This window comes from Pelodiscus sinensis, chromosome 5 (genome assembly GCF_049634645.1).
Source record: "Pelodiscus sinensis isolate JC-2024 chromosome 5, ASM4963464v1, whole genome shotgun sequence".
Lineage (NCBI taxonomy): Eukaryota > Metazoa > Chordata > Testudines > Trionychidae > Pelodiscus > Pelodiscus sinensis.
Genome location: NC_134715.1, coordinates 111,992,277 through 112,011,536, shown reverse-complemented (window position 1 = coordinate 112,011,536; position 19,260 = coordinate 111,992,277). Strand labels below are relative to the sequence as shown.

The 19,260-nt window shown below is 39.7% G+C and overlaps 1 protein-coding gene across 3 annotated transcripts in view; it reads left to right on the top strand.

Moving 5' to 3' along the window:
* Window positions 1–19,260, top strand: part of JAKMIP1 (janus kinase and microtubule interacting protein 1) — a 217,993-nt gene that overhangs the window by 61,158 nt on the left and 137,575 nt on the right. For all 3 annotated transcript variants that reach the window (XR_012904384.1, XR_012904385.1, XM_075930759.1), the window contains exon 3: window positions 7,814–7,996. The gene's annotated coding sequence lies outside the window, so the exon portion shown is untranslated. The remainder of the gene's footprint in view (window positions 1–7,813; window positions 7,997–19,260) is intronic.

The following is a 19,260-nucleotide window of genomic DNA, read 5'->3' as shown; positions in this document are numbered from 1 at the left end:
TGAACTGAGCAAAAAGGGTAAAAAAGGCTTTAAAAAACTAAAACATTACAGTATACTGTATACAGTATGTACAATAAAAAGGGTTAAGAACAGTGTATACTGTGTGTGTGTGTGTGTATCTATATATCTATATCTATATCTATATCTATATCTATATCTATATCTATATCTATATATATATATCTATATATATATAACCATCTTATAGGACCTCCTGATAGTCTGGCATATTTGATAATCCAGCACCACCTAGGTCCCATAGGTTCCAGATTATCGGAAGTCTACTGTATTCTGGAACTTGGAGCTATTTGTAGACTTGTTCAGCTTTCAGTCTGGTCTAGAATTACCAGATGATTTAAAAAAAAAAAATACTGGATGCACTTGATCTCAGCTCGGGGGGAGGGACCTGGCCAGGAGAGGAGCGGGGCTGGTCGGGAAAGATCGGAGGGGCGGGGGGAGGGCAGAGAACAGCCAGCGGGAAGCAGGGCTGTCCGAAAGGGGATTGGGGGGAGTGGGGCTGGCCGGGGGGGGGGGGGAGGGAGTGGGAGAAGGGGGCCTGGCCAGGGGGGATTCTACAGGCAGGAAGCAAGGCTGGCTGGGAGGGAGAGAATGGGGGGGAACAGGCTGGCGGGGAGCAGGTCTGGTTGGGGGAAGCGGGGCTGGCCTGGGCACATGCAGATCCCAGGATGCTGTCCGTCCTGTGCATGGTCCCGGCGGGGTGCATGGGCAAGTCCGGCCTTGGCGCTTCCATCCCCTCCCCTCCCCTATCCTCACTATTGTGTAATTGTGTCATGATAATAATAAAACTTATTGAATTAGAAAATACCGGACATTTATATGTCCGGTATTTTCTCAATTTGTTTCCTGGACAGAAAGCTTAAATATCGGGCTGTCCAGTTCAAAACCAGACACCTAGCAACCCTAATCTGGTCCAGATGCAAAGCTGAAGGAAGCATGAGCTAGCAAAGGAAGTAGAAAGAGCTCTCAAAATCTTTTCTGCCCAACAATGACAGATCAGAGTGCTGGACCTCATTAAGTGGTGATAGTAAGACCAACAGAGTAGTAAACTTGGTCTGTTTACGATTTAATATAACCCTCCCCCATAAAAGGTGTTGGTGCTTTAATTTGTGGTATCATAGTAACTGAATATCTTAGTTCTGCACTTTATAACCTCTAGGCTGATCAAATGGATTTTTGGTTTAATAGCTTAGCTCTGTTGCCAGTGAAATATCTATTTTTTTATATATATATTTATTTGTCTTTTCTTTTTAAATGAATCATAGAATACTAGGACCGGAAGGGACCTCGAGAGATCATTGAGTCCAATCCCCTGCCCCCATGAAGGTCTAAATACTGTCTAGACCATCTGGGATAGACATTTATCTAACCTACTCTTAAATATCTCCAGAGATGGGGATTCCACAACCTCCCTGGGCAATTTATTCCAGTGTTTGACCATCCTGACAGTTAGGAACTTTTTCCTAATGTCCAATCTAAACCTCCCTTGCTGCAGTTTAAGCCCATTGCTTCTTGTTCTATCCTCAGAGGCCAAGATGAACAAGTTTTCTCCTTCCTCCTTATGACACCCTTTTAGATACCTGAAAACGGCTATCATGTCCCCCCTCGATCTTCTCTTTTCTAATTTAAACAAACCCAATTCTTTCAGCCTTCCTTCATAGGTCATGTTCTCTAGACCTTCAATCATTCTTGTTGCTCTTCTCTGGACCCTCTCGAATTTCTCCACATCTTTCTTGAAATGCAGTGCTCAGAACTGGACCTAATACTCCAACTGAGGCCTAACCAGTGCAGAGTAGAGTGGAAGAATGACTTCTCGTGTCTTGCTCACAACACACCTGTTAATGCATCCCAGAATCATGTTTGCTTTTTTTGCAACAGCATCACACTGTTTACTCATATTCAGCTTGTGGTCCACTATAACCCCTAGATCCCTTTCTGCCGTACTCCTTCCTAGACAGATGAACAAATGAACAAATTGAGTTCTGTATCTGATCGTATGAACCCTTGTATAAACAGGGATGAAGTGGGAATGATTGTCTTTGAGATATGAAAGGCATGTTGAAATGACTGCTTCCTAGAGCAGCTACTTCTGGGATCCACAAAGGGATTTAATCCTAAGTGGAGCATGGGATCTGATCTAAAAAGTGAATGTGGCAGAACTGCTTTGTAATAGTGACCATACTGTAACTTACTGCAAGGAAGTTAAATTTAACTTCAGTTTATAGGTTCTGACTCTACTCTTTTTGTGTACTATTGTAGCTGATTCTAGATAAAAGTCATATAGTTCTGCCAGAGGACACCTCCCGCAGCAGCAGGGTAAGTGGAGCAAAGCAACCTTTGCTCCCCCAGTTACATTGCTCCATTTCCCGCCAGGGAATGTTGAGTGGTTCTGCCCCCATCCCCGGAGTGATGCAGCCAGGAGAGCAGCACAAAGCTGGGGAAGCCTTGCTCCACTTTCCCTTGTGCTGAGTGCAGGAAAAGGGAACGTGGACCTCTGCTGCCAGCGCTGGCCCTCTGGTCCCACTAGTCCCCCCGCCAACTGCTGGCCAAGCCGTCCTGCCCATGGCGTTTGGGGTATGTGACCCTTCATGTTCCCCCTACGCATCACCCCTGCATCTATGAAATGTTTACAACAACATGAGTGAAATTCTCAACCATTTAAAACAAAAACACTTATTTGGCTCTTATGGAACACTTTACCTTTGCAAAGAGCTATACAAATATTAGCAAATGAAACAACGTTTAAACACTAAGAACATAAAAATGGCCCAGCTGGGTCAAACCAATCATCCATCTAGTTCAGTAGCCTGTCTTTCAACAGGAGCTAGTGATAGATGCTTCAGAAGGAACCAACAGAACAGACAACTACTGAGAGATCCATCGCCTTTCATGCAGTCCTAACTTCAGACTGTCAAAGGTTTCAGGAAACCCAGAGCATGGAGTTGCATTCCTGACAGACTTGGGTAACAGACATTGATGGACCTTTCCTCCATGAACATGCAAGTTTTTTTTAACCCAGTTATGCTTTTAACCTTCACAGAATCCCCTGACAACAAGTCCCACAGGTTGACTGTGCATTGTATGAAGAATGTCATTAGGCTTGTGTTAATCCTGATGCCTATTAATTTCATTAGGCCACACCTGGTTCTTGTGTTAAATAAAGAGGTAAATGGTACTCTCTTATTCACTTTCTCCACATCATTCATGATTTTAAAGACCTCTGTCATATCCCTGGTTAGTCCTCTCTTTTCAAAGCTGAACAGTCCCAGTTCAAATGTAATTATCCCAAGCTCCTAATCTTTGCTGTTACTCTCCTCTATAATTTTTCCAAGTTAATATAGATCTGTTTTCAGATGAGGTGACCAAATCGACACATAGTATCCCAACTATGAATGTACTATGGATTTATTCAGTGATGTTATGATATCTTCTGTCCTTTTCCTAGTAATTCCTAACATTATTAGCATTTGTGACTTTCACTGCACATTAATGTTCATTACTTTGCACTTATCAACATTTTGTTGCCCGGTCACCCAGTTTGTGAAGAGTTACAAAAAGAGTTACACGCACTAATCAGGTTTGCATTTAGCTATCTTGAGTAATGTCTACAATCTTTGCCATCTCTCTGTTTACGCATTTATCCAGATCATTTATGAATATGTTGAACAAATAGCATCCCATTTCAGATCCTGGGGGAAGCCCACTATTTACCTCTCTGCACTGTGAGAAATTACCATTTATTCCTATTCTTTGTTTCCTTTGTTTAATTGGCTATTGTTCCATGACAGCATCTTCCCTCTTATCCCATAACTGCTTACTTGGTTTAAGAACTTTTGCTGTGGGATGTTATCAAAGTCTTGGTGAACTGGATGACACATGTCCACATGCTTATTGACCCCATCAGAGAATTCTAGTAGATTGGTGAGGCGTGATTCCCCTTTTCAAAAGCAGAGTCAACCTTCCCCAACACGTCTATCTATCTGTCAGATAATTCTGTTCTTCTATTCTTTCAGTTATTTCAACCAGTTTGCTTGATACTGAAGTTAGGATTTGCATCCCGTAATTTCCAGGATCACTTCAGGAGCCTTTTTTTAAAAAATTAGCATTAGATTAGCTACTCTCCCATCATCTGGTACAGAGACTAATGTAACCTATAGGTTACATGTCACAGTTAAGTAGTTGTGCAATTTCATATTTGAGTTTTTCCAGAATTCTTGGTCCTAATGACTGACTGCTGTTTAATTTTGTTCCACAGCCTCCTCTACTGACACCTCAATCTGGGACAGGTCCTCAGATTTATTCCCTAACAAGAATGTCTCAGATGCGAGAATCTCCCTCCTATCATCTATAGTGAAGATCTATGCAAAGAATTTGCTTCATTTCCCTCTGTGGCCTTACCTGCCTTAAGCACTTCTTTAGCACCTCCCCAGTATCCCCCCACTGATTGTTTGGCAGGTTTTCTGCTTCTGCCATACTTAATAAATTAGTTGCTATTAGTTTTTTTTTTCATTTGCTAATTGCCCTTCAAAGTGTTTTTTGGCCTACTATATTTTTACTTGACTTGCCAGAGTTTATATTCCTTTCTATTATCCTCACTAGGATTTGACTTCCAATTTTTAAAGGATTTCTGTGTGTCTAATCACTTCTACTCTGCTGTTTAGCAAAGCAGGCATTTTTGATCATTTTACTGGCTTTTGTTTGTTTTGGTGTTTTTATTTGGGATATATATTTAATTTAAGCCTCTATTATGGTGTTTTAAAAATACTTTACATGCAGCTTGCAGGCATTTCATTGTTGTAACTTTACCTTTTAATTTCCATTTAACTAGCTTCCTGCTTTTTGTGTAGTTTCCCTTTTTGAAATGAAACAGCAGGGGGGTTTTGTGGCATTTTCCCCCCAACAAGGATATTAAATGTAATTCAGCTGTGTCTGATTTCAGCTGTGTCTGATTGGAAAGAATGAAATGAGTAGGGTAACCGTACTAATTTACTTTTAGAAATAAAAGTGTATTTTGATTAATGGAGAATGGCCTTCATCAAGTGCTAATTTAAAACTATTTGGACAATGTGTTCTGAAGTATGTACATAAATAAGTACTGTAGTCCCAAGTTGGACAAATACTTGTGAATCTTGCTGAGTTAGGGTCTGAACATTTACAGAGAAAGTAAGTGAAATGGAACAAAAAAATTCAGAGTTATGTGATTTAGTGCTTCATGCTTTTTTTGTTGATCAGCTTTTAAAATGACATTCTGGCACCAGAAGTAAAACATTTTGAAGGGCTAGATCAGTGGTCCCCAACCTTTTGAGGTTGTCGGGCGCCAGGGGTCGTGGCCATTCGCCCGCCGGGTGCCAGGGGGTGGGGACACTTGCACTCCCGGGGGCGCCCCCCCCATAGCCGCGAGGCCGGGGCCCCCCCATAGCTGCGCGCCCGGTGCCGGGGCCGGTGCTTCCTCCCTCCCGCAAACACCGCTCGCCCGGGGCCGGCGCTTGCGCTTCACCCCCTCTCCCCGCAAGCTCCCCGCAAGCGCCACGCCATGTGCCCAGGGCCAGGCCAGCCCTGAGCACCTGGCGGGCGCATGCAAATGCCCCCGCGGGCACCGTGTTGGGGACCACAGGGCTAGATATATCCGAGGTTTGGGCCAGCGATACAGGTTTTCTTGCTTTGACACTGTTTGAATTTGCTCCTGGTTAGTAGAAATAGTTCTCTCTCTCTCTCTCTCTCTCTCTCTCTCTCTCTCTCTCTCTCTCTCTCTCTCTCTCTCTCACACACACACACACACACACACACACACACACACACACACACACACACACACACACATATATATATATATATATATATATATATATATATATATATATATATATATATAGAGTGACTTACTGCCTGAGAACTGAGTTAGGACCTTGCCTGAGACAGTTAGTCCCAAAACCACTATTGGCTTGCGAGCTGGAAGTTCCATAGAAACCAAAATGTAGAGAGATGCCCAATTTATGTACCTCCCCACCCAGAATTATTGCCTTTCTTAGAGCATAGGAAGCACCATTATGCATATTAAAAATCAACTGTGTGGCAAGGGCGTACAATTTTCATAATTGAAATGTAGAAAAGGCAGACAAAAAGGAGCATCATTTAAAATATTCAGCATTTTAATTGCCACAAAGAATGTCATTAAGAGTGGCAGTTTCCATCCAGCTGGTAACATAGGCTGTAATGGATTGGTATTTTTAAAAAGAAGTCACACACTTTCTCACTGAAAAGACAATACATTGTCAAAATGGCATATCGGTCAGGGTCTTTTCTCTCTGTCGCTCTTGCTATCTTTTTTCTTTCTTTTCTCTTTTTTTTCTTTGTTAGTCAAGTAATAATTAGATGGACTCCCAAGTCAATAATTTATTAAAAGGGATAGCCTTGATTAATTAGAGCAGGAATTGTGCTTCCTTCAAAATTGTTGTGTCTCTAAAATTCAAAAGCATCCATAAGAAAAGTCTTTATTTGCAAAGCATTCCTTTATTTGCAAAGCATTCCTTAGTGCAAGCAAACACAGCTGAAGCACATTAAGATTTTTTTAAGGAAGCAGATCCTCAGCTGGTATAAATAGTTCAGCTCTATTGAGTACATAGGTTTACACCAGCTGATGATCTGTATCTGTTTTCAATTCAGGATCTTATTAAAAGATGGTAAAAGACTAAAATATGAAGAATTTATAGTGTTAAGCTGACTAATCATTCTGTCTTTATGAATGCAGAATAAATAATGATTAACAATGATAGCAGTGTGTTGCTTACATTGGTGTGACAATATATCAGAACTCTACTGTTTTTACACATCCAGCAATGTTAAGATTATTTCACACTATTGACATACGATGTACAACAAGTTTGCGAAGTGTTCAGTACCCTTGAATTCCAATGGGAACAATTAAAAAACTGCTGTAGCCCATTTACCATAAGTTGAAAATGTAATGTAATGTTAAAGAATGAAGCAAAGTTAAGCAATATACATGATTAGGCGTTAAGAGAAATCATGTTACTAAATCTTTTAATGTAGCAGATTCGATCGCTATCTTTGTTGGATAACGTGTTTGTAATATACTTTCTGTACATGATGAATATTTTACATCAGATTAAACCTATGATTTATTGTATATGAGCACAAGGTGTCTGATTCTACTTCATTTGCTACTTGTAAGATTACCAACATTTATTTTCCGGTAGAGAAACTTCTGTGCTCATATATAGTAACAGGGAAGGGACTGTACAATCTTTGTGCCTAATGATTTCATATTATGACTGGCAAAGGGAATAAAAAACTCCATTTAATTTGATAGCACAAGAAAAAGTCAGAATATGTGACAATTGTTGAAGATAAGGCTTTTCACTATCTTATTTAGGTTATGTCTACATTGCGCATTCTTGTGCAAGAAGATATGCAAATGACATGCGGCGATGAATATGCATACCTAATTTTTGCACAAGGGACTTTTGCACAAGAAGGAGCAGTCTACAGTGTTCCTTCTTGTGCCAAACTCCCCTCTTGTGCAAAAGACGTTCTGCCGCTTATTTTCAGGCAGAAGGGCTCCTGCACAAGAAGGAGTAGTGTAGACTGCTCATTTGATATGCAAGTGAGGCGCGGCAGTATTCATCGCCATGCATCATTTGCATATCTTCTTGCATAAGAATGCGCAATGTAGATGTAGCCTTACAGTTTAAAATAGACAATATTGATGCCACTTCTGTCATACAGTGAAGCAAGATGTTTTAAATTATATGTTTGTTCTTTCGTGTTTTCACAGATTCACTAATACCATGAAGGATTTTCTTCTTATTGAAGAGGAAGAGGATGAATCAATAGAAGTCAAGTTTGAGGGGAAAAACGTCCCACTCTTGAATATTCAGTAATTCATCTACTTGCGTTGTCCACTATATATATATGTTCAACTTTAATTAGGACACAACTGTCTTGCAATTAGAAAAAGGTATGGCATTGCTAACATGTTATAGGTGTGTACATTTTTAGATAACCTCATTCCAAATATATATTGCAAACTTTTATTTCCGGTGTGTCTGAGAACATGCAAGCCCAGCTTGCAGTCAGATAAACAAAAACAATTTGTTCAAACACAGTTTAGATAAGGCCTCTTTGTGTTCATTAGGTATTAACTGAATAGACTTTGTCTTAGGCATATGATCCTACCATTTTTACGTTTTAATTCATTTTCATTATAAATCAAGCAGTTTGCCTCCTGAAAAGTGTCCTTTCAGGCTTGTTTTCTTGCACGAAGACTTTGATCCATCCATTTTGCCAGTTTAGCTTATGTTGTGTCTGAATTTCACTGTGAGATAGGGCTGTGATTCTCTTGTTTGAACAAAATACAGGACTATGTAGCACTTTAAAGACTATCAAGATGGCTTATTAGATGATGAGCTTTCGTGGGCCAGACCCACTTCCTCAGATCCCTTAGACACTCCAGCTTCCCGGTGCCATCACCAGACTTAGGCCTCACACACAGGTGAGAGGTTATAAAACCCACACTCACCAACTCCAAACAGATCCTCCTGGTCCAAAGGACTCAGCCACAGTTCCAAGCCAATTTTCACTTTAGATCTTACCCACAAGATCACGCTGGGCCAATCCTTTAGAATCTAAACTCTAAAGAGATATTAATACAAGAAATAAAATGTTGAGAGTAAGATTGTTAATGAGAACATCTTGTTAGTCTTTAAAGTGCTACATAGTCCTGGATTTTGTTTCAGCTACACCAGACTAACACAGCTACATTTCTAGCACTATTCTCCTGTTTGATATTCATGTTAGCTCTCCTTGAGCTAGTGAGAAAATAATACAGTAGAACCTCAGAGTTACAGGCACCTTGGGAATGGAGGTGTTCGTAACATGGAGCAAAACATTATGGTTGTTCTTTCAAAAGATTACAACTGAATACTAATTTAATAGAACTTTGAAACTTTACTATGCAGAAGAAAAATGTTGCTTTTAACTGTCTTAATTAAAATGAAACAAGCAGAATAGTTTCCTTACTTGGTCAAACTTTTTTTTTTACTTCCTATATATTTATATTAGTTTATGTTTAACATAGTACTCTACAGTGTTTTTTGTCTCTGCTACCTGCCTCTCTACTTTGGGTTCCAAATTAGGTTTTTGTTTGACTGGTCAATTTGTATCTCTGATATCCATAATAGGGATTTAAGCGACTGGCTGACTAGTCAACTATCCAATAAGCAAAAGCTTATCAGAGGCAGCAAGGGGCAGAGCAGGAGCCGGTGCTGGGGAGAGCCATCTTAAAAGCTGGTTTTCCCCCCCCATCCTCCATAGAGACAGTGCTGGAGGGTAGCAGAGACTGGGCGTAAGCTGAGAATCAGCTGATTTCCGGCTCGTGCCCAGTCCCAGATGCTGTGCCTCTGCTTTTTAAAGCCAGCAGGCTCTTAATACATTTAAAAATCAGAAGTACAGTGGGGAGGAGCAGGGGGAAACCTGGTGTGAGCTGGGACAATTGATTCCTGGCTCACACTGGGTCCCCTTGTTATGCTCCAGCCTTTTTATGTTTAAGGCTGGTGCTCTGCAGGGGGGACTGGGCGTGCCAGGAATCAGTTGTCTTGGCTCATGCTGGGTCCCCCCTGCTGCGCTTCAGCCTTTTATTCACTCTGCTGGCTCTTAATACATTTAAAAGGTAGAGCTGCATCGGAGTTATCTCTCAGGGCTGGGAGCTTACTCTGCTGCAGCTCCCCTGCTTATCAACTAATTGACTAGTTGATAGTAAATCCATCGACTAGATGATTCAACTAAATTCAATATCCCTAATCCATAACTCGCTCTTCTACTCTAGCAGTGTAACCGTGGTAACAGGTGCTCACGGTTGAAGATTGACCCTGAGTTCAGGCTGATTTATACAAGGCCCCGCTCAGTTGTGCCTATGCTGGCTGCCCTGCTATACTCTTGGTAGCTTGGTGAGATTTAGCAGGAATAAGTATGTGAACTTCAGTAGGAGAATTGCACCCTAACTTGTAGTGTAGGTGCAGCCTAATTGTAGAAAGAGATGACTCATTGCCTTCAACAATATACAGTGGAAAAGAAAAGGGAGAGACAGAGTTGAGAGGAAATATGATCAACAAAGCAAGGGGATAACAAAAAAAATCAGAAATTTTTCACATAATATTTCCTTATTCGTGTCATGTCTTGTGCCTATTTTAGATTTTGTCCAACTGGCTTACTCAGAATGCAAAAAAGACATTTCCCAGTCTTTTCTTCATTTTAGTGGGGTTTTAGTTCTCATTTACTGGCCTCTTGTGAGTTACTGAAATTGTTTATAAACAATGCTAGATCTGAGACTTCGCAACTCAAATGTAAAGCTGCATAATAAATGTATGGTGCATAATAAAACATACTATTTGTGCATCACTTATTAGTGAATTCAAGTAATTAACTTTGGCAAATGCAGTTATTTTTGTGATCTATTGTTTCTTGTGTGTGTTTCCTGGGTTATTCTTAAAAACATATATTCTGAGATATCATTGTGGGAATTTATGAAGGAGACAGTTTTGCCAAGAACATCATCTCTGAATTCATCTGTAGCCAGTTAAATGTTGTATAGGCACTGATCATTTTTAGGCATTAGGAGAAAGTGCCATTTTACATATGCCATAAGAGATATAGAGTTTGGTATCATCCGCATATTACTGACATTGTTTTTAAAGACATTGCATGATGGCTGTGCAGGAGGGAAAGCAGAGAATCCTTGCCTTCACTATAGCAACTGCAAATCTTGAGCTACGCATTTACTCTATACCTGCTCATTCCAGGTTGTTTTCTCTGTGACTGAACAGAGTACTTTCTATTGTGAGGAACTATTTTGATAGTTTGCAGAGAAGATAGGTGAGATTTAAACTGGAGATGTTTGTCAGTGGTAGTCCCGAAATGTCTTGAGGAGATAAAAGTAGAGATGACTAATATCTAGCTAGCCTAGGGCTGTTTGCTGACATTCCAAATATATTGGGAGAATTTAGTTCCATAGACTATTCTTTGGTTCCACCTCCTTTGTGGCTGCTAAGGCTAACGGGGAAATACTGGATTTTAAGGAGAGCAGAGTATAAACTGGCATTAAGAAAGTGCATGCTCGCCTGTCCTAAACTGATTGTCAGCTGCCTCTGGTGGCTGTTTCAAAATCTGGAGTTCATCCAAGCACTTGGGTATTCTAGTTATGCCAGGAACAGTGAGGCATGCTGGTATAGGAGCAGAACGGTTTTAACGTCTTTGGTCTCATTCAGATGCTAAAATTACTTGACAAAGCCATTTCTGGCCCTTGGTGTATTTATAATGCACAGGAATCCAGACCTGGATTTCTACAGCAGGTATAATTTCTCCAGTAGTTAAGTACATGGAGAATTTGTGCAAATGGTACCTGCTGTAGAAATTTGAGTGCGGAATCATCCTCCTGCTTACACAGAAAAAAGGTAATAACAGTTATTGAAAAATGGGTGGGGATAGCAACTTACCTCCTGACACTCATCTGCTCCTGCCCTTAGACTTGCTGAACCTTTTCTATAGCACGGTTATGGGAATAAGCAGAGATAATAACTGTGACTGGAAGCGCCATTCATTTCCACACTGCAAGATCCCTTCTTCTAGAAGGAAGTGGCTAATATAAGCAAGGTTTATTTGAGATGCCTGTGTCAGTTTTGGATCTCCTTTTCCTCTGGAGCTTGTTATGGTTTGCATTTTGATATCCACTGTGACCAAAGTGGAAAAACAGTTTCCCCCTTTTTTGTTCTGGGCGATAAATCTGACCCCAAGTAAGAAGTGTTACAGAAAATAACATCTGTACAATGGGTGATGATTTTAATTGAGAACTGTCTCGAAGAAAATAGTAAGGTAGAAATGCAAAGCACAGAACATGCCCTAAACTTTGTGGAGTACAGTATGATTGTCTTTCATGGTACCTAAGTACAGCCAAATTCTTTGGCTCAGCATAGTCCTATCCCGAGGGCTCTGGACTAGAGAGGTTTGATCTGTAGTTCATTATTATCTCGTATGTAAATGATTGAGTGTGAATTGACTAAATCATTATATACATAGCGAGTGAAAATGTGCAAAACAGAATATTTGTTCAATGTTCATTCATTAACATAACATTAATGCGTAGCAGAGAATTGTTTTAGCTACTAAAGTTTTGAAGCAAACGATAAATGAATGTGACCCCCAAATCCTTTGTAGTTTGCCATAAGAAGACATGAGCTGCATTTGCTTTAGCACCTGTTGATGAAATGCATAAGAATCAAACTTAGATCACAGGTAGGCATAATGGGATTATTTTTGTAAGCAAAAGCTAATAATAAAGAATGGATGATGCTGACTTGCAGGAAGACAAAATAATGCTGCATTTCAGAACTGGTTTTCTGATGAGGCAAAAGCTCTCTGATTTTAAATCTCTTAGGCAATGCTATTAAAGATACTGTTTATCCTTGAGTCCATGCGGTTCTCACTCATCTGAAAAGCAAAAGTTGAACATACATTGTTAGCAAATTGATTTAGGTGGATTACCTTGTTCAGCTGGCTCTGTGTCTTAGACACGTTGCAAGTAGAAGTGAGAAAACTGTTTGCAATGACCAGTTTATTTGACAAACTGTATTTTTCTGATAGCAAGTTACCTATGCTTAATCTTTTACAGCATTGTTTGTTGTTTGGAATTATTCTGAGAATGGCTTGTGGAGAGGTATATCATCCTATGCATTTCTAAGAACTTTTCTGTATGAAGATTCAAGGGGAAAAAAAATCTAATTTTTGAGGTTGAGCTTTATAAATGTAGCACAGTGGGTCATGTATTGTATTAAGAGCTTGGTCCTGTGGAGACTCAGGGGCTGTGTTGTGGTGTGCAAGCATAGGTGCTGAATTCATGGGTGCTCTACGGCTGGAACCTAAGCACCCCCTGGGCATAGGGTGATGCTGGTGCCTGTGGGTGAAGAGACTGGCAAAATCATCACACATGTTTGGGACCCTGCCTCTGACTCCAGGAAATGCAATCATATAGATCATTAATATCGTCTAAGTTGGACATTAGGAAAAACTTCCTTAACTGTCAGGGTGGTTAAACGCTAGAATAAGTTGCCTAGGGAGGTTGTGGAATCTCCATCTCTGGAGATATTTAAGAGCAGGTTAGATAGATGGTATTGGATCCTGCCGTGAGGGCAGGGGTCGGGACTCAATGACTTCTCGAGGTCCCTTCCAGTTCTAGTGTTTGATGATTCTATCTACTGAACTGAAAAAAATCAGTTTGTTTTGCTGTTTTAATAAATCATTTCATTGCAAATCTGAAACATGTTTCAGTAAGAGATCTTTGTGTCCCAAACATTTAAGATTGTTTTGTTTAATTAAAAATAATTAGATGCTGTTTTTGTGTGTAATTAAATTCCAGGTACCATCCTAATGCATTTCGATGCAAATCATGAGCAAAAAGTTAATTATATAATAAATAATGTATCCTTCACTGTTTTCTAACATATTGAAATGTACAATGAATAAGAATCTAAAAATAGTATGCCATAAAGTTGCTTAAATAAATGAATATGTGTTCTGCTAAGTAGCAAAAGGATTTACCCAATATAATGCAAAGGTTCTTTTTAGTTGTAGAAGCGATGAGGAGTCCTGTGGCACCTTATAGACTAACTGAAGTGTAGGAGCATAAGCTTTCGTGGGCAAAGACCCACTTCGTCAGATGCATGCGTGACATGCATCTGACGAAGTGGGTCTTTGCCCACGAAAGCTTATGCTCCTACACTTCAGTTAGTCTATAAGGTGCCACAGGACTCCTCATCGCTTCTGCAGATTCAGACTGACACGGCTACCCCTCTGATACTTTTTAGTTGTAATTCATCATGTTTCAGTGGTACCTCAGCCAATGAGCATGTGCCTTCTTTTAGAATATAACAAGTATAGATGAAAAAGTTGATTAAAATTGATTATTTAAATAAAGCCTTTCCACTTGGAGATTTAAAGCATGGTTTAAATAAATCTATTTAAACTAGAAGTTTAAGTAAATCCACTCAAGTATTATGCATTCTTTATGTGTGGGGAGGGGGGGAGATGGAGGGGGAACGGTGTGACAGCAAATTTCCTTCCCTGGGACTTAGGAGCCTAAGTTACTTTTCAAAATGGGACTTGAGCATATAAATGAGTTAGGTGCTTTTAAATATTTTATCTTACATAAATAATCTAAATGAATTTGGCTTTTTATGGTGATGTTAGAAAGACTACTCATGTGAATAATGAGGTCTTAATTTCACTTGTCTTGGTGAATTTCTCTGTATAATATTGACAGCTTGGAAATACACCTCGTGAGACATGTGGAATTTTAAAGCTCCAGAAGGTCTAATTGACAAGGATAGAAATGGGAACTGAAATGCCTCAGAATTTCAAACTGTTATTTCATCTGTTCTTGAGTCTGGGGTAGAAAGAAAAAAAAGAACTTTGTGACTCTGTCACAAAGCACTGTGTATGTTTTATTTTTGTGTCAGGCTGACCTTTTCTCTGGAAAATTCTGTCTCCCAGCATCTGCAGTTTGGAAGGCCAGATATTTTCCAAAATGGCATTCTGCACTTTATCTGTTCCACACTTTCATGAATGCAGACATTTACCAAAATCATGTTTGTTCCTCCCTTTTGGTACGTTTTAAAACATCCTAAATAAAATTTTGATTTTTGCATTAAAAATAAAGTAGTAATCATTTATGTTTATAATGTATTTATAAAACTCTGACAAGCACTCAGTACAGATATGAGCTACTTTCCCTACCTTATAGATCCCAGAAATTCTCAAAATACAGCAAAATAATGGTGCAGTATGTTAATATTTGGGTAGCTTTTTTATCTTGCAAGCATAGGGCTTTGCTAGAAAGGCAGTAGAGTTGGAAAGCTGTACAACAGCTGGCAGAGTTTCAGCACGACTTCACAGTTAGATAAGAGTAGAGGTAGAAGTGTTCTTGGTGAGATAAGTTGAGCAATGTTATGCTGAGTGATTTACAAGAATTTATCCCCCTGTTGGATTGGGAGCACGCACACACGCATGCACACACGCACACCGATTTACATAACCAGCAGCTTCTGGCAGCATAAAAGTTCTACTTCACATCACTGACTGAGACTTCTGCTCCCTTATTAAAGATAGTAACTCCTCAGAGCACTATCAATTTACTTGTATATTCATACAGAAGAGCAAGTATAAACTACTTGTATGACTTTGTATAGTGTACATTCAGTATACCAGAAAGAGACAGGAAGTCAGGCTCAGCATCCCCATTGGTAAAACTACATAACTATTGTATGATTTTTGTCTTAAATCATTCTGGCATATTATAGATGGCAAAAGTGGTTTTGAAAAGATGTAAATTCAGGGCTTGACAATCTTAATAATTATTAAATATTATTTATCCTACATGTAAGTTACTGAGAGTAGGGATGGTGCATGCTGAGATGAATATGTAGTTTTATAAGGATGGGATGAAGTGGAATATGAAAGATCAAAAAAGTATGAGCAAATGTCTGAGTATTTATATATGATTTATTCTTACATAAAATTAAAATGCACCAACTTGAAAATGTACAAAGAAACGTTTATGTAAGTTTCATGAGATTTTGGTTATTTTTGATTTTCAGAACAGTTGGGAAAAAAACCCACAACCCCAAAAGAATATCAACAATAATAAAAGAAAACCCAACAACACACAACTACTCAGATTGACTACTGAGGGGATCCTTATATAAGCATATTTTAAAACAAACATAAAAGGAAACCTCCACCCCCAACCTTGTATTATAAGTAAAGTTTTAAAAGCATTTTACAAATATAATTTTCTTTTCACTAATGTGTACATTGTTGGTATGACACATAGCTTGGACAATGAAATAATCTTTTTCATTTTCAGGTTCTTATCTTGTAGCAAAATAGTGAAGTTCTGCAATTAGAATCACAAAATATGTTTATTGGTCTGAAATCTTCAGGGTGCGCTTTACAGAACTTCTATTTTATGTTAAATTTGGCTTAACTGTGTCTTTTAAAAAACAAAAACAATGTACCCATTTTATTTAAATTGCAGTTCAAGATGTTCAGTCTTTTATTTAATATATCAAACTGTATGTATTTTAAAATTGAAGTTAAAATAAAAACAAGGGCAAATGTGCATACTGTTTCAATGATACTTTAAATCAGTGTAATTCGAAGACCAGTATGCGAAATAACACCGATCCACGACATCCCCGTAACACAGTTTAGGAAGGCAGCAAGCTAGTCCTTGGTCTCAAAATAGTTGAGAAACACTGTGCTAAGTTATAACTCAAAGTTGCACAGTATATGTCTACAATACCATCAGAGTGCAGCATGTGTAGACATAAACCCAAGCTAGATTTGATATAGCTGGCTCAGATAGTAATAGCGAAGCCACTGCAGCATAGGCTGTACAATTCAACAGTTTGTGGATGATGGAGGATTTGTACAGAGTTCCTGGCAATTCTGCTTCTTATTGTTCAGTGTCATGCCTATGTCAGGGCTGTTCAAAGCTGCAGAGAGAGTGCAGTTTGTCTTCCAAAGCTGCTTGCTTTTCAGAGTTGTTTCAGTAATCCATTTTCAGTCTTAGGCAGGAATACTGTAGATGTGCCCAGTAATGTTAAAACTGGAGATATTTTGTAAAATCTAATCATTGCCATCAGGACTCCGATTCAGCAGTACATGGCAGCGCAGTGTGCTGGCACCTCTTTAATACTCTTTGAATTTAAGCTTTCCTGGGAATGAGAGGTAAATCTCTAATGCAGGCTACATTTCTGAGGCTAACTAACAAAGTGGTATTGACCTACATTTGCAGAACCTGAGACAGTAGTTCTGATGAGTGTTGCCTGTCCCATTTGTTTCTGGAGCTTGTCTCTGAGAGCTAATTCAGATTCCAGAGGGAATACTTTAAATATCAACACTGATAACTCATTGTTTATCAACACATATAAGAAAAGGTAGGTAGGGAGGATTGTGCAGATCTGAATGATCTCCTGTGACTGCAATTTTGGCACCATGCTGGGGAAGTACCACTGCTCTGTACATCTTAGAAAGGAAGGATCCAGACCCACATAGAAAAAGTTTATCGAGCCATCAGAGATGAGCATGCTCAAGGGTGAGCCAAGCTCAAGAAGCCATGCAGGGCACGAGAGTCTCACTGAGGGGGAGCTAGGCCTGAAGGACCTAACAAAGCCCATTACTGTATTTGGATTCCACTGACAGGAGTTCAGTCAAGAGAGCATGTGTGGTTATGGTTTGGGATGGTCTAGATAATACTTGGTCCAGGCATGAGTGCAGACCGCATAGCAACAGCTGTATTGCCCATCCTGCTTGAAAAGTGAGTCAAATATGAGTCTGACTCATTTGAAATTCCCTAGTGAGCTTCATTAAGTAGAGTACTTGGAATAGACTTGTTCAAAGGGTAAAGATTTGGGTATTTGTTGCAGAGGTGCATTAAATAACTATGGTATCTACTCCCAATTTTTAATTAACACCCTTACATTTTTGTAAGAGATTCCATACTCAAGGGAATTATCCTGTGCAAGAGAGTTCTTTAAACTATTTGGGGCTCATCTAATGCTGTCAAGTAATATTTACTAATTTGTTTAACATTTTTATTGTAATAGCACTCAGAGGCCTCAGTCTGGTGAGGGCCCTAATGTGAAAGGATTTTAGAACACCTTGCACGTTGTATCACAACTATTTCCTGTTGACATTATGGTGAAGTTGTCATTGCACAGCCATTCGAATGTCAACCATGGTGCTTCTTGATCACTGCTTTCTGTGGAATTTAGACTTTTAAATATATTATTCTTACTGTTTTTACATGCATTCTTTGAAAAGAGGTCTCCAATACAATTTAAGGATACCATTTTCTACAACAGCATATGTGAAACTTCAGTATAAGAAACCTATGCATTTGTTACATAAGCATGAAAGCATTTGCTTTTTTGCCTTCTCCTAAAACCCTCTGCATCGCTCTAAAACTGCTCCAAGAGTGCTTTTGAAAATTCCACTCCATAGATCCAGTGAAAAGAAAATTGGATTATCTGTTTAGGAATTTAGTAAATTGAGATTTCTAATGGTTAGTAGGATTTATATTGGATGGCTGGAAACAAAGTATAACATTGAAGTTGTGACTGATTTGGCTTTACTTACTCAGTCACTATTTATTACAGACAGAAGTAAAGAAGGAAACATAGGTCATCTGAAGCTGTAGAAAGTATTCTACAGGCATTCAGAATTATGAATGTCTTCTTTCACGTAGAAAGTCATTGGTAGATAAGGAGTGTTTTTTAGAACATAGGTGAAATGGCACTCATTTTATAAGATCAGCCCATTGTACCCTTGTACTTTGTCTTTAATGTTGTTTGTCAGAATAGAAGTAATTTTAAATCCAGAAATATCCCTTCTTTTTCCAGCTTCTTGTAGTGTAGAATAAATGAGTTCAGTGCTAAATATGTAACTCTACCCACTCTCTCATTTTCGCAATGCTAGCTGGACTCATTGTGTGGTCTGAATAACTCAGGTTAGTCAGCCTCAGAGGGTTAGCCATGTTAGTCTCATTAGCACAAGGACTACAATTGACAGGTAATTGTTTTTTCTTTCTTCTCTCCCTTCTTCTCTGAGGGTCCTCCCTTTTTCCTCCCACTCAAGATCATCTTATCGAAAGAAGTGGGTTTTGCTCACAACAGCTCATGCTAGTATACATATACTTTTGTTCATTTCTAAGGTGCCACAGGACTACTCGTTTTTTTAAATACCGGTTGAACCTCTCCTGTGTGGGACTCCCAGGTGCTGGAGGACCACAGGTGTTGCTAGACCAGAGAGTCCCAGCCACAGAGGTTGAGAGGCTGGGAGAGGAGCCAGTTTGTTTGATGTCAGTCTGCAGGGGCAGTGACCTGGGGATAGAGAACTCTGCAACCAGCTGCCGCCCAGCTGCTCCGCCTCTGTGTGTGGGGCCAGGGATCCCCGGGAGCAGCTGCCTTGGTACCCTGCTCGGGGACAGGGAGCAAAGTGGGCTGAGGGCAGCAGGAGGGGAGTCCCAGGATGTCGCAGATTCCTGACCTCCTCTGGTCTGGCAAATTCCCTTGCTGGGGGCCACTCTGGTCGCAAGGGTGCCGGACAAGGGAAGTTCAACCTGTAGTTGTTTTTTCAGGTTAGTCAAGATAGGGAGATTAAGAGGAGGTTCTC